At 34.9% G+C, this 16,806-nt stretch overlaps 1 protein-coding gene across 9 annotated transcripts in view; it reads right to left on the reverse strand.

Moving 5' to 3' along the window:
* Window positions 1-16,806, reverse strand: part of LOC126970235 (hypoxia-inducible factor 1-alpha-like) — a 135,890-nt gene that overhangs the window by 16,538 nt on the left and 102,546 nt on the right. The window contains exon 1 of one of the 9 annotated variants that reach the window (XM_050816041.1): window positions 2,238-2,527. The exons of the other annotated variants lie outside the window; for them this stretch is intronic. The gene's annotated coding sequence lies outside the window, so the exon portion shown is untranslated. Of the gene's footprint in view, window positions 1-2,237; window positions 2,528-16,806 lie in introns of those variants that run through there. 9 annotated transcript variants of the gene reach the window in all.

Genomic DNA, 16,806 nt, shown 5'->3' on the forward strand with positions numbered 1-16,806 from the left:
CTGCGAGACGGCATTACGTACAATTGTACGGTTTGAGAGAGACGAAGATATTAGTAGTAAGTGCGGCCTTGCTGACGACCTTGCTCGCTCACCCCTGTTGAAATACCCCAAGTCTTCCCGAAGCGGGCCATTCACAAGAACGTTAGTGAAACCGAATGCGCGCGCAGTCAAAACACGAGGTATCGATTGCCGGCTCGAGATTTTATGACGACATACTGTCTCGGATCTCCTCGCCGAAATTGTTGAAGATTTTGTATCAAGATTCGTTAGGTACACCGGCATAATACACATAGATATCTATTATTATTGAAACAATGCTATAGACAAAAATTTGCCTAATCATCTTGCAATACCAGAAGCTTCACAAGAGCTACACAATTTATAGATACAATACGCGCAATATTTGAAGTTAAACTAAAAGAACCCTTGTATACTTTACAAATATATTTGTAAAGTAGGCAGTCGCCTCCCTAAATAACATGCAAAGTAAATGAAAAGTTGCGTAACACTCGATCTAGAATCTAGTTTATCCATGGAGAATTGAAAAGGCTATTGATGTTATTTGAGTCACGATTTTGGGCACAATGTAGGCGCATCTGTTTGATCTCGACCTTGGCAATAAATCCGCTCAGCAAATGAACAATAATATCTGCACGGCCAAGGGCATAGCCTTGACTTGTATTAGGAATGCCGAAAACTCTGCTCTTGCGTCTGGTCAGTGTCTAACATAACTTTTTTTCTTTTAGGAGGATTAAAAACGAAGTGGCTACCGATAAAATACTAAAAGTTTTAACAGAGTATCAATTGCCAATTTAAGAAATTTAATAAACTCCAAGAGATATTGCATTCCAAGGACCAAAAACATCTATGGCACAAGAATGCTAAGTAATATAATACTTAATATTTTAAACGATTTGTAGGATAATCTACAGAATTTATATAAAATGAATGGAAAATATACAAGCCTATGAAAAACAAAAATTTAGATCAACAGCCATACTACTGAAGACTAATGTAAATATTAATATACCATTATTTAATTATTGTAAAAATAGTAATATATAACGCTGAAATCGCGAGCAACAACCTACCCCAGATAAGGGGTAGGTTGCCTTTAGGGGTTTTCGTGGAATTTAGAGATTTTATCGAATGCTTTGTTTTAAACAATAAATTTAAAAAAAACTGTTATCAGTAGTGTACTAGCAAATTTTGGAAGTCAGACACGAACTGTTATTATTATTAAGATTACCACTCTAGACAAAATAAATCATCGTGATATTTACGTTTCAATTTCAAGGTCGATACGAAGATTAGATTAGCAGACATCTACTTCATTTATAAAACAATTATTCACGTGACCACGAGTCAAATCAGAAAAAAATACTTTGGTACATAAAAATAAATATATCTATAAAATATGATAATATTATTTCAGTATAAGATCGATACAAAAAAACTCGATAGCTCCGAAACAACACCTAAGTACGGCATGAATTTGCATGTTTTGTTATTAGTCTACAAATGGCCGGAATGCGCCAAGTAATAATGATTTTCCTTGATCGAACATTTGCTGTATATAAATAAGCGGACGTGTGCGGAAAGTCCAATTGGTCAGCAAAATTTTTGATTTGAAGTTATTATAAAGTGATCGCGTGGAGATATGAGCGCATCGGTGTGCCAACGGCGAGGCGGCGATGAGATCGGCGCGGGAGTCAAGGTCGGTTTGGTGGCGCGCTTATGTAACCAACCAACCGCTGAGGATGAAGCCGCGGGGAGGGAGGCACCGCTAATTTTAGCAGATCTCAAAAACAAGACGCAACTGAGAGCTGAAGTCATCAAACGCAGTCTCCGATACTCTGCAGTGCCGGCATCACAGCATGCAATTACCTCCAAACTGCCTTACGATTATCACTCTATTTTATACACAAATTAACTCAACTCGATATATTTAAACATTCTAATATTATCGAAGCGAATATGCATATTTAGCACCCATTGTTTTAATGACAAATAGAATATGGCGCGGTATTTATACGACACTAATGCATTCATATTCTCAGAAAAATACACCAATCCTAGCGAGCAATCAATTTATCGCACGTACAACAGGTACTTATATTTTGCTTGTAAACGGGCTTGTAAATGAAGACAGCACAAACACTTGAATACGCGAATGCATCCCACCCGCCGAGAAACGTGCACTTCACAAACACAATAAATACATCACTTATTCTTACCATATTGTAAGATCCAATGTTGAATTGAGTTTGGTAAACAAATTTGTTGGTTAGGTGATGGCCGCGTACGTAACAGCTGATCGGACACGAGTTTCGGTCAGTTTGGCGCGAGTTTGGCGTACGTTCAACGCGAGGTCTGTGGCGCGAATGATATGAGAGTACTGGTTATTGGTGTCGGCTGTCGAGTAGTAACTGGCGACAGAGGCGCAATCGTAACTCGTGACGCTTCCAAAACACGATGCACAGTAGGCGATGTGCCGATGATGATGGTACTGGTGGCAATAGAGTGATATTCACCAGCGGCGATCACGGGCAGGGTAGCCAGACATCAGTATCGTGCGGAGTGATTCCTCATACATATTAATGGACGGCGACATTAGCTATATATACTTGTATCTGATTGATAACGCGTGGCTCTTTCATCGTGTTTTTATTTACTGCTTAGTAACAGTAGCTTATATTATTCCATATTATCTTAGCACTGAGAGTATATAATTATGCTTATTATATTCGAATAGGTAATATATTTTTTACATCGTCTTGCAAATCTACTTCCCATGCAATAGTAATTTATTTAATTATTTGAATAGAATATGATAAAAAACAGGTCAGTTGGCACTACTTAATAAAGTAAATGCAAACTGGTTTCTGTTATTTAAATACTAGAATAGTATTTTAGCTAATCTGCAAAAAATATTTCTTCGTTAGAGATCGGAATGCGCATTTTCATTATTATATTTTATTAGATCACAGTATGTTACTGTATCATTGAACTGAAGCCTTTTAATATTTTTTTCGGACAGTAAATGTTTTGTATGTGTTTATGAATATAATAATGTCTCATCCAAATGATACCATTATAAAATATAATCTATCATAATGTCTAATAAAAGTCTCTTAGTGGGCGCTCCCCTGTGTACCAGTTTCTTCCATTTGACCGCATAAAACGAAAAGCAGCCTGAATCATCGACAATCAAGTCATCTCTGATCGGTTTTATTTTTTCAGCTTTTCGCGAGATGTGGCTTCTGTTGTAAATAATAATAATATGGTAACTTTTACGCAATAATCTAATGTAAAACACAGTTACAATTACACGCGTTTTAATTATTTAAAAGTGTTTTATTGAATAATAACAATAATAATAATATATTTCGACGTGTCAACTTAGAACAAACCGCTTTGTGCATAGTAATAATTGATACCTTTTGAAATTTATGCGCATATGAAAAGCATTTATTTGAAACGCAACAAAATCAAGTAGACTATGAATCATTTATAAGTTTGTATGTCGGTACATGAGAGTATTTAAAGTAGCTTGGTAACTTAGTAAGTGATCACCGCCGACTATTATGTCTACGCTCTTGAGCTGCATAACTCGCGTAAAAACTGAAAAAAGTTGCCATATTGGTAATATACAGGCTGTGCCAAAGTTATGGGACATCAAGGGATAGTACCTTAAATATCGTAGATAGGGTATTTTAGTGAAAGAAGACTTTATGTTATTTTTAAAAGTTAGTAAGTCTGCATTCAAAGATTTTCTAAAAATTACTTGCCTCCAAAAACCTAACAGCTCAGGGAACTGAATTTAATAAACTCATATAGCAACAATATAAAATTTTATAAGACTGTTACAAAATTAATAAATTTTGAACAATTGATGTCTCACAAATTTATAAACATAATTTCTGTGTTTCTATGAAATTTTTTAAAAAGTATTATGGTTTATAAGACCCAATTTCAGCAACTTAATAATATACCCATATCTAATAATTTAATCAATTCCTTTTCGCCATTACTTTCAAAAATTATATTCATAATAATTACCATTAATACCACCATATTAAGAAACGGATACTACAATAATCTAATGATTACTAATAATTAAAAGATTAAAATTTTTTTCGCTCTCTCATACACATACTTTTATCTTCTTAAATTATTTAATAATTTAATTTTTATCTTCATCCCAGAACGACAGTGCCCATCAAGTCCAAAGAAGAAATTTCAAGTCCACTAAGGCTGTCATGATAAGTGTTTAAGATTTTCGTCTTCTAAATCTAGATTCAAATAAAACCGATCGAAATATTATTAATTTAATAGTCGGAGAAGGTCGTCTTATAACAAGGAATGAAATGAATCATGGGAATGAGGCTAGCAGGAAAATAATTGAATAAGCAAAATCACAATCAAACATCTAGCAGCTAAGTATGTAGATTAATACACAATTAATATGCACAGAGAAGTACAGCAGGGTGTTTGTTCAGTATCATCATTTCAGCCGGAACACGTCCACTGCTGGACAAAGGCCTCCCCCAAAGATCTCAACGATGATCGACCCTGCGCTGCCCTCATCCAACCTACTCCGGCGACCTTCACCAGATCGTCGATCCATCTTGTGGGGGGCCTACCAACACTACGCATTCCAATACGTGGTCGCCATTCGAGGACCTTACTGCCCCAACGGCCATCTGTCCGCCGAGCTATGTGTCCTGCCCACTGCCACTTCACTTTCGCAATCATTTGGGCTATGTCGGTACCTTTGGTTCTCCTACGGATCTCCTCATTTCTGATTCGATCTCGCAGGGAAACTCCCAGTATAGCCATAGACCTTCCTCATAAGGCCCATAGTTAGCGACCACATCTGTGTTCCGTGCGTCATCACTGGCAACACACATTGGTAAAGAACCTTCGTCTTCAGACACTGTGGTAGTTTGTTCAGTCTAGAGCATACCAATTATAATGTTATTTGAGTAATACCTGATACTCAAGGAAATCTCATTCAATCCATCATCAAGGATACGCGATACGATCGACACAAGCCGCGTTGTTCTACAATTTAGCCGCGAAACTCGACACCACGCCCTAATGGAGCACAAGTACTTCGCCAAGAGAAATCTAGAGCCGCTGCAAATTTTAATACGCGCGCTCTCATAGAATACTAATAACCTATCGTCAAAGAAAAAATACTGATTAATTAAATTAAAAGTACTGTCAAGCACCAAAGTTTTGCTTTCGTCTCAAATCAACAATATAATTCAGAAACACTTTCTAATATGGAAAAAATAGTTTAAGCACAACCATAATATCTAAAGGCGGATTACGCAATGAATGAGGGATTCTCCCTAATGCTTAGTAGGCTTATTTGATTTAATAAAGAGTTGAATGACGAAATACAGACGAAACAGTTTGCAGTGACGCAACCAGTTGAAATGTTTCAGTTAACTTAAATATTATGAAAATTTCACGTATATAGTAATTCAAAAAACGAATTGATAAAAATAGGAAGTCATAGACCATAATCCAAATAGGCTTTATAAAAACAATAAATTTCAATAGTCACAATAATGAAATGTTTGCTGCAAGAATTGTATGATTATAGTAAACAAAACAATTATAAATTCTGTATATATGAGTAAACTAACCGTTTCCGTCCGCTTCTCTGGGCAAATTTTAAAAGGTAATTAATTAATGAAGGAACGTATAAATACGAAAAATATGTAGACATATTGGATAAATTTCGCAACGAATGGTGGTAATTTCATGTCGATACGATCAGTGGTTTAGGCGTGATTGAACCTCAAACAATGACCATTATAAAGATAAAACAGGTAGTAAATACAATTTTATAATGTTTTATACTTCTGAAATAGTCTCTGGACGTACGTAATTTCGCAAATTGTTGCACAATGAGCGACAGCATTCTTAGTCCAGTCATTGACCCGGACTACACCCCTGTGTTCAATCCCGTTGCCTCGCTATCCTGCGTGGACGTGACATCTATAGCGTTCACAAGCTTCACTTCCGTCACTCTTACAAATAATAATCAACGAATATAATCATAGTAAATTTCGCGAGATACTATCGATTTTAGCACCTCAATGTTTCGGATAGCTTTTTAAATTTGCCAGTTTGTTTAATAATACGAAGAATTTACCACTGCTTTGCACAGGATGCCGGCTAGATTATGGGTACCACAACGGCGCCTATTTCTGCCGTGAAGCAGTAATAAGTAAGCATTACTGTGTTTCGGTCTGAAGGGCGCCGTAGCTAGTGAAATTACTGGGCAAATGAGACTGAACATCTTGTCTCAAGGTGACTAGCGCAATTGTAGTGCCACTCAGAATTTTTGATTTTTCGAGAATTCTAAGCGGCACTGCATTATAATGGGCAGGGCGTATCAATTACCATCAGCTGAACGTCCTGCTCATCTCGTCCTTTATTATCATAAAAAAATACTATGCATATAGACGACGCAATAATCCATTACATTTAGCCATAGCTTGCAGATATTTTTGATTGCGTGAAAAAGATTATACAATATAATTTTATATTTAAAGTCAAAGTCAGTCTTTATTTGCCAGAAACATTCACAAGTAAAGTTGTTACAAATTTAACAGTAGGCGCATGTTTCGTATTGACAGACATGCAAATGTTTAATTTGTTTCGTTTTATAATACTATAACCTAACACAATCAATAAAAGACCTAATCAATAAAAGAGATAATTTAGTAAAAATAATCAAACAAATAGTAAATTATAATTATTAAATTAAACATCAACCATTTTAACGATAGAGGAGAATCTAAAAAGATAAATTATTAGTTTAATGATATAAGTTGCACCTAGTTGAAACGGTTTACTTTTGAATTAAGATTATTTTAGATATTGTCGTACAAAACCCTAATATTGCACAATAAGTCGCCTTACTTACAACATGTATAAGGAAGATAAAGCCAACTTCACAAGTCTACAAATATGGCAAAAGGAACTTGTAATGCGGGCGCTAATAGACATGCAGTATACGTGACCGCCTTCACGAATCAACTATCGAATACCCAGAATCAGGGAGTATTTAGTTTGGTGAGTAATATTAAAATATTGACCGGAACCGGCTCAAATGCAGCCGACCACTGAATGAACAATTTCAATTAGTTATAACACGTGCTTATTGGTATTGATTGACTGCTAGACTTGTATTTTTACACGAGTTTTTCCACATATTATACTGGTTGCATAAAAATAGGATGATGAGGAAATAACCTAAGCGAACCTTTAAACTCCAGAGCAAATTTTGACAATTTTTTAATTCAAAACTTCCCTCGGCGCATCGGGCATTTTTGTGATGGGAAAAAACTATTGAACTCACGAAACATTGTACTCGTTACCGACACCTTACATAAATTTTGTATATTTATGTTACCGGTGGAAGGCTTCTTTTTCTTTGCACAGGATGCGGCTAGATTATGAGTACCAGTTGCTTCTATTTCTGCCGTGAAGCAGTAATGTGTAAGCATTGCTGTGTTTCGGTCTGAAGGGCGACCTTTACATAAATTTTGTATATTTATATTACCAGTGGAAGGCTTCTTTGCACTGGATGCCGAATAGATTATGAGTACCAGTTGCTTCTATTTCTGCTGTGAAGCTACTGCTTGTGTGTAAGAATTGCTGTGTTTCGGTCTGAAGGGCGCCATAGTTAGTGAAATTATTGGGCAAATGTAACGTAATATCTTATGTCTCGAGGTGACGAGCGCACTTGTTGCCGCTCAGAATTTTTGGGTTTTTCAAGAATCCTGAGCGGCACTATTTTAATTTATTTTATATATATTTTTAGTGAAACGAATGTACTTAACTGAGAAACTAATCCCGTATTATTTCCTACCTATATCTGTGAATCTCATGAAACATAATCACCTAGCCAAACATAGCTTACGTTATGACGTGTAAAACTAGCATAATACAGTAGCGATTAAGTAAATGGGAATGGCTCATAAAGTGCAAATAAAAACATGAAAACAATTGTTTCAGCGAAATGTTTTTTGTTTATGAAGTCGCGACACAACCTAGAATGCCATAAACATTCTGACATGCCAAGTTGTATGCACGTAAACGAAATGAAACGTGGAAAGCAACCATTTATATTTCAATGGAATAGAACCGATATTTTTTACTAATAATTGTAAAATTTATGATGTAAAAGGTTTATCAAGATTGTGATAGGCGCAACCAAAGAAACACAGAGTAAATAAGCTAATGCTGCCATCTTGCCCGCGAATAAAAAGTATCGATCTAAAAAAAGGTTGGATAATAATATTTTATTATTTAAAGTAACAAGGGACTTTCTTTATTAATATGAGCGGTTCAATTTAGTGTCGTTTAATTATTATTCATATAAAAAAACTAAGATACGACTGTGTATTTTTTTGTATATCTATCTATACATTTTACTATATTATTTTATAGATTTTTTTTCTTAGCCTAGAATATTTTGAAAAATGAGATTATGAGGCATTATAAATATATCACATCCGCAATTCAGTTAAGTCTATGTTCTTAATATTGAAAAGTATTTTAGAAGACATGTGACTTTTTTTTTATGGAATAGGAGGACAAACGAGCGTACGGGTCACCTGGTGTTAAGTGATCACCGCTCACATTCTCTTGCAACACCAGAGGAATCACAAGAGCGTTGCCGGCCTTTAAAGAAGGTGTACGCCCTTTTTTGAAGGTACCCATCTCGTATACTCCCTGAAACACCGCACAAGAAAGCTAATTCCACAGCTTTGTAGTACGTGGAAGAAAGCTCCTTGAAAACCGCACTGTGGAGGACCGCCACACATCCAGATGGTGGGGATGATTTCCTAACTTGTGGCGTGTCGTGCGAAGGTGGAAATCAGCGGCAGGCATCAGGTTAAACAGCTCTTCGGAACACTCCCCGTGATAAATGCGGTAGAAGACACACAATGAAGCGACGTCTCTACGCAACGCCAAATGATCCAGCCGTTCACAGAGCACTGGGTCCCCGACAATTCGAGCTGCTCTGCGTTGCACGCGGTCAAATAGATTGAACTGATACTGGGGTGGGGCGAAGGTGGAATTCGGTGACTTATTTAAACCTATAATGATAAAATAAACTAAGTAGCACAAAATTAACTTATTTATTATTTGGTTCCCATGAAAAGCAAAGAATATACAATACACTGAATACGACACGCCGCGCTTTGTTTCGTGTTGGTTATAGAGAAAAGCCTTGAATACATCATACGAGCTTTTCAAACAAAAGAAATCTCAGAAAAAGTGCACTATATTGAAAACTGTCATTCGTGGTTGAAAAGATATTTTATTTTGACCGAAAAAATTATCGATACTATAAATAGAATTACCTCCTTTACGATAGCATACAGTGATAATATAACGTTGTATCAATTAAAAATGATCGCAATATTTTTTATAAAATATGTGTAAATTATTTCAAGTCATTATAAATAATAAAAACAAGACCTTATAGTGATTATGGTAACACAGGATTTCACTTACAAAAATTGTATATTATTAACATTTATTAAATATTGATAATATTTGGATGTTTGCAACTCAAACAAGCCAAAATGGCTGAATGTATCTTAATGAAATTTGACGCACACATAGATTATTCGCTGGATTAGCACATAGGTTATATTTTACTAATGTAATGTCAACGCGGATGAAGTTTCATAAAGCCTTAAATATAGACTATATATAATGATCCCACATTGACACAAGATGAAAAATGCACCAAATCTAAGAATCTAAAAACAAAATAAGACTACAATGAATACAACGGGGACAGTAACCGAAATACAGCGGAGTCCTTGCTCGAGTTCAAATTGCAGCGATTCTTGTACTGATGCAGCGGGAAAAGGTGAACGAACTGCGGAGGGAGGTAGGAGCTCTCGCGAAACCGACGTTACTAGTATTGTTATTTCATAATTAAAGAAAACTATAAGCTCTGATGCTATTAACATTTACAAAGAAACTGTGCGAGCCAATGTCAAAGAATATGTAATAGTAGCAATGATAAGAAACGTGCTTACGTTTCTAACAAACGTTACAACGTATATGATCAAAGTAAAAACTTATTAATATACACTGCAAAGATATCTGGAAAAAGTCGTAGGGGTCCAAAGCAGATCAAGGATAAAAGTGGGCAATTTTAATGACAGGACGAAAGGACGCATGAGGAGCGGTAAATTTGGAAGTAAATAAAAGCTTTTCTGACGACAATTTCTGCAACAAATTTGAAGATAAGTCAGAAATTTCATTCAAATTGACTAACAAAAATAAACTAATATAGCTTCTTGTGGGTGACAAATATATATACTAATAGTAATAATGTGTAAATAAAATCAGATACGCCAAGAAGGGCTAATGGACTAAAAATATTGAAAATTGATAAAAATCCGCATCTTGGAATCCTCCAGCGCGAGCGCGTCAATTTTTCATACAGAGGCTTCTGTTTCATATCCTTATCTTAGCTATTCATGTTCCTACACACTCACATAATATTCACACTATGAGTTTGTTTTATGTAACAAAAATATATGATAAAGGCAAACTAGTTGAACATGAAATGAATCTGGGATTTAACTCCCACCACAAGTCTGTTGATGCTCTCAACACCGGTGAAAGAAAAAGAAATCTTCCAAACTTAATACTTCAATAATGATGCTACTACTAATAATGATGCATGAATAACTTCCGATTCAGCACCAAAGGCTGATTCCAACATCAGGTGACCCGTACGCTCGTATTTCCTCCTCTTCCATAGAAAATATGAAGAAAAGACTGAAGAAGTAATAAAGAGACAGTGTGAGACAGAGCTGTCTTCTTTGTTCACCTATTAATTAATATTTATATTTAATTACAGTGCAAACAAACTGAAAAGAGATTTATAGATTTACTGTTAAATTGCGGTGTTGTAGAGAGGCAGGGAAAATGTATTTACGTTCGCGAACGTATAAAGGTAATCAAATTAAAAGCGTAATAAATCTTTATGTCTCCACTTTGCCTGGAATGAAAACAATAATATTATTTAAGCTTCTTGTGGTGGACTTTCATTCGAAGCAAACAGTGGATAATTGGACCAAGTCATAATTATTTTCACTACAAATATTATAAAAATAGCACAAAATTTCTGTTGAGGTAGGTGGGCATCTTTGCGACCCTTTTGCAAAATTCGCTCCAAGCGTATGTATACTTACTACTATCTAATAATTATTCTGCACAAGTGGTTGCGACTGAACTTCTCTTAAACCTATGCACTGACACCTTTGATTGTTTAAACTTTAAATTAATGATTTGATGGAATAAGCTACCTTTGGGATCCAGTTCTAGATTTTTTTTTTATTATTTTCTATAATAAAGTGGACTATAATAAAGTTAGCTATTTTTTTAATATCATAATTACAAATACCAAAATGTCATCTTCGCGTCGTCATCAGTGTTCTGTGATATAAGATATGATAGTACGAGGTAAGCTACACTAGACCGATATTAGATTAGAGCGGATTGAAATTTATTCGTCCGAGCAATGAATACTGATTGCTATTTGAGGCGTGCGTTGGCCCGTATTGTTCCATTTACATCTAAATTGTTATAGATTTTGTCCTTCGCAGTTATTATCTGTTATTCACGGTTCTATTCCTATGAAAGGCTTTTGCGTGTTTTTGGGACTATAACTTGGGTAAGCCGACCAGCCAATTTGTAAAACCAGCAGAACTACTGTAAATTTCCTGAATGAAAGAAAAGTTATCATTACCATCACGTATTTCGTTCCATAATGTTGGACTATGTTCTCGGCAAATATTTCCACCGCACTTTGTTTTGCGCAAGTATAGACTGCGCCTCATGCCAACTAATTCCCAAACTTTGGACTATATGTTCAGAACACTTAAATGCCGATCGGAACGATCTCTTTTTCTTTTCTCCTGACGACTGTCAAATTAGAGCTTCCTTGGGCATGTGATGGTATGGTTTACGCACGATAATAACTTTTAGTTTCTAGCTTTCTAACCGTTTTGCGAATGGTTTGTGTCTCAATTATTTAGGAATTAACTACCAACAAACTGTAGATGTATTTTTTTCTAAGAGCAATTGCAAACTGCTGTAATATTTGTTATTTTATAAAGTGGGACAGTATTGACGTTGGACTAAGACAGCGAATCTTGTGCTTAGTGTTACAGGCCTGTTAAATCTCATTGATAGTTGTGATTATGACTTGGTATGAAAAGTTACCTATTAGGTGATAAGTGACTACATGTCTCTACGCTTCATAAAAAAAAACGTATTGAAACCTTTTGCAATATAGATCAATGAATTAGGCCAAATGCGGCAACTAACATACAATATTTTTTTATAATATAATATTGACACATTTTGACACAAATTATCTTGCCCAAACTAGGCATAGCCTGTACTATGGGCAAGACAACTATATATTTAATACAATATACTTACTTAAACATAAATAAAACATATAAACATCCATGACTCGGAAACAAACATCCATATTCATCATAATATAAATGATTGCACCTACCGGGATTCGGACCCGGGACTTCTAGCTTAGTAGTCAGGGTCACTTACCATTCGGCTATATGGGTCATCATGTGTCCTCACAAATCTCAAGCCTACGTATTACTCAAGTTACTTGTAGATTACACCGTAACTTCTGCTTGCAATGAAAGAGTTTGTATGACAAATAAGAGATTATAGTCAAGATGAAATTCTTATATGTGGTCAAGAGTAAGAACGACACATACAGATCTAAGAATAGCCAAAGCGAGAGAGTGGACGGCCCTTCGAATGCATGCAATGTGTCACGTGGGCACTCACATTGACCCACATGTGTAAAAAATAACGTGCGCGGTGCACGATTTAGCCCAGGTGTGCCGTTCCTTGACCATATTTCAACTGCACGTTCGATTAATATTGATTTTATTGAAATTGTAATATGAATTTATCATACAGTTGAGGAAATTTATACGAAGTCCTCGCTGTTATTATTCTGGTTAGATTTTGCCACGAAATTCTGGTATTTTCCAATGTTAGTCGCATTCACATAACACCAGTGACGCTTGAATATAGTTTACTTAGTGAACGAAACCGGCTCAAAGGATCATTTCTATATAATAATTAGCTGACCAAGCAAACGTTGTATTGCCGATATTAAAATCGCGATACAAAAGTTGAAAATTTGAAGTTGTATGTATTTTTTAATGCTGACTACATAATCAAAGAAATTAAAAAAAAAATTAAAAAGTTTTTTCTTGTGGACCACCCTTAACATTTAGGGGGATAAAAAATAAATAATATAAATAGATGTTGTCCGATTCTCAGACCTACCCAAAATGCACTCAAAATTTCATGAGAATCGGTCAAGCCGTTTCGGAGGAGTTCAATGTTAACACCATGACACGAGAATTTTATATATTAGAGATACATTAACAAAATGTTAAATCAGTAATAACCTTTACAGACTTCATTCTGTTTTAATATTTAATCTTAAGCTAGATAATTTTCCATCAAAATTAACGAACTGTTCGTTTATAGTTTCAACTCCTTTTTCACCCTCCTAGGGGTAAAACATTAAAAAAAATGAAAAACATATACGTGAAAATTTTTATTGCCCATAAGATTGTATATTTAAAAAAAATAAATTACATACTTCAATACAATTAATCCCTTATTTTGTCCCTTTAGCCTTGAAATTTCCAATGACGTCGATCAATCAGTCAGTCATTCAATCAATCTGGACCAGAAATAATTACATCAATACCTCATTTCCAAAGAGTAACAATTCGGATAAGGGTTATAATATCCTAGACTTATGAAATTATATATTAAAGTAATAACTAACGACTGTTTTCAATAACGTATCTCTAGTTACGGATACATTACTGTCACCGTTTAATGATAAGATCTTATCTATCCATAGTTATGTCCAATGTACTTAGTTACAGTCCAATACTTTATGTCGACGGGTTATTGAAATGTATGTAAGCGTAAAAGGATAGATTTGTCTGCCTCATTGTTTAACTAAGGATAGATAAGATATTGAATTCGGCCGTAAACTGCAAATTTATCGATTTCTTTCTCTTTGGTAATGGTGGGTTATCGTCTATTGATCAAATTTTTCATACCAGTTAAACAACTAACGAACCAATACAACCAATTAACAATTCTTTTAAATATTAACTCGAGTGCAAATCGAAACTGCGATCCGTTTCCCAAAGTGCAGCGATCCAAACATGTATCTCGAAGGAGTCATTAAAGATTTATAAGAAAAAGAAACAAATAAATTGATACTGAATTCAACGATTAGACAAATAAAATTTGAAAACATAATTTATGAACGATGCGGGACTCGAAACCGCGACCACTCGCGTTCCGTGCGAACACTATTCCAACTGAGCTAATCGTTCGCGTGACGTATCGTCATAAAATCATACGCTTTGTTCAACTCTCAGGTTGTGGCTTCATCTACAGGATCTACTTTACAGTTAATGACCTGCTCAACCCCAATATTTCACATATTAGGAAATTGACTTGAGATGTCGCTCTTGCAAATCTAAACAACTTTGTAATGTTTTTAAAGTGATTAACCTCACTTCTGGGAATAAGACAAGACATTACAGTCCCGCATTGTTCATAAATTTTGTATTCAAATTTTATTTGTCTAATAAATGCCAATAGTGACGGTTATCACTTAAAAAATATAACAAATTGTTTAGAATCGAACGATGTTTTATAAGTTGGACAGGAAGACGAATCGTAGCAACATCAAGCAGCGATAACCCTTGCTGCATCTGATGACATGCACAGAGGTTCTCTGTCGGAGCACTATCTAATGTCAACGAAGATAAGATAAATTTTCCGCTCATTTATTGTAAATAGATTACATTGTGTTACACAAACATAGTGATGTATCCCTTATCGATAAAGCAATAAAAATTAAAGACCTTAAAGAATTTGCACATCTGATTTTAATAATTGATTTTGCTGTAATTTATTATATGTACAAAAATGCTGACTTTATTATATATTTTATTTATTATATGTACAAATAATAATATTTACATACACACACACACACACACTCACATATGTTTCCCGTCGGGGTAAAGTAAATTGTATGTTGTAAAATCTATAGTTTAGTTTTACAAAAATTTTGGATGTTTTATAAGAATAATGTCCGGAGTACTGTGAGTTTTGGCAATGATATATGGAGAAGACGTGTTGGGAAACAAAACAAATAGGATTGTATCATGTATTTTCAATTAATAAAATAAAATTTATTCGAATAATGTTGACGTTCTTTTTGAAACTAATGTTGGACGGAAAAATGGCAGATGACAATAATCTAATAATCAGCACTGTATGCAATAAGTAAAAATCATTTAGCTTTGATATTATTACGAATAAAAGACCTCATTAAGGCAAAATATCTTAATTTTCTACGAACTATTGACTATCGTCGACCATGGGTAATTAATTAAGAATAGAAAAAGTTCAAAGAGAAGTGCTAAGACATTTGTCTTTTCTGTTTCTGCCTGGTAAAAATATGCTGTTACATACGTATACATTTACCAAAGAGGATGTAAATACTACCTCCGTAATAAGAGACGGGAATGCCTAAGTACAAATTGATATTTAGTTTAGTAAGAACGTGCAGTGAATTGACATAAGTTTGAAATACTAATTACTTACAATAGGGCGACGAAGTACAATCCGGCTTAGTTTGAAAGCGAACAGTTGGTTATAACGTAGTTGATTTTGGCTATCTCCGTTTTTTACAATATTATAAGCCGTCACCTGTCAATCTATCAATGACTGCACGTTTCATACAATCGAGTGAATCGCTCTTTTCGCAGAGAGTCTTCGCTAGGCTGAAGTATACAAGTAAAATCATTGACGCGAAGAGGTAAATGAACGCGAGTCAAAATACCACAAACAGGAAACGTGCATCAATACATTATTATTATGTAATTCAGTTTTGTCTAAACAGCAATAACTCAGTCATCGCGTGTATATATTTACAATGTCGCCAGAGTGTTATATAACAAGTGTTTAGGTACTTACTACGCGGAAGTTTGGCAAGAAAAATGGCCCTATCGAGTCATACTGCCACGTACTTAGGTATAAATTTAGAAGAGTTATTATATTTTGGTGAATCAACACTTTTAACAAGACATCTATCAATGGGGCTCGCTTGACGGTATAAAGCCGTAATATTTCTATGGGAATGGTGTCGAAATAAAACAAATATTCAGTTATACAATACTGTTATTTCAAAATGACCCAAAAATTAGTTTATCGGTTAGTTATCACACATTATTATGAGAAGCAAAATAACAAAGTCAAAAAATTCTACCGCGGAAGATTTCGTTATATTAAACATTTTACTCATAAATCGCTAGTTCCTACTCCGCCCGTCTCACTCCTCGACACCGTCGTAGGATTCCTTTAGTTATAGGACTATTAATTAACTCCTTAGGTGTAGGATATAGAATTTCTGCGTATTGATAGTTAAAACAATTTCTTCTTAGAATACTATGACATATATTTAGAAAATATTTATCGCTTACGGACAACAAACAAAGCATGCAAGAGAGAAGGCTCTAATGGAGAAACACCGAGATTGAGAAGGACACAGAATCTATTGTTACTGTAACCACTTTTGATTGACATGTCGTCAACGGTCAGGCACGTTTGGCATTAGCTCCTCGTTATTTTAAATAAAAAACCATTACC

Source organism: Leptidea sinapis, chromosome 20 (assembly GCF_905404315.1).
Source record: "Leptidea sinapis chromosome 20, ilLepSina1.1, whole genome shotgun sequence".
In the NCBI taxonomy this organism is placed as follows: Eukaryota; Metazoa; Arthropoda; class Insecta; order Lepidoptera; family Pieridae; genus Leptidea; species Leptidea sinapis.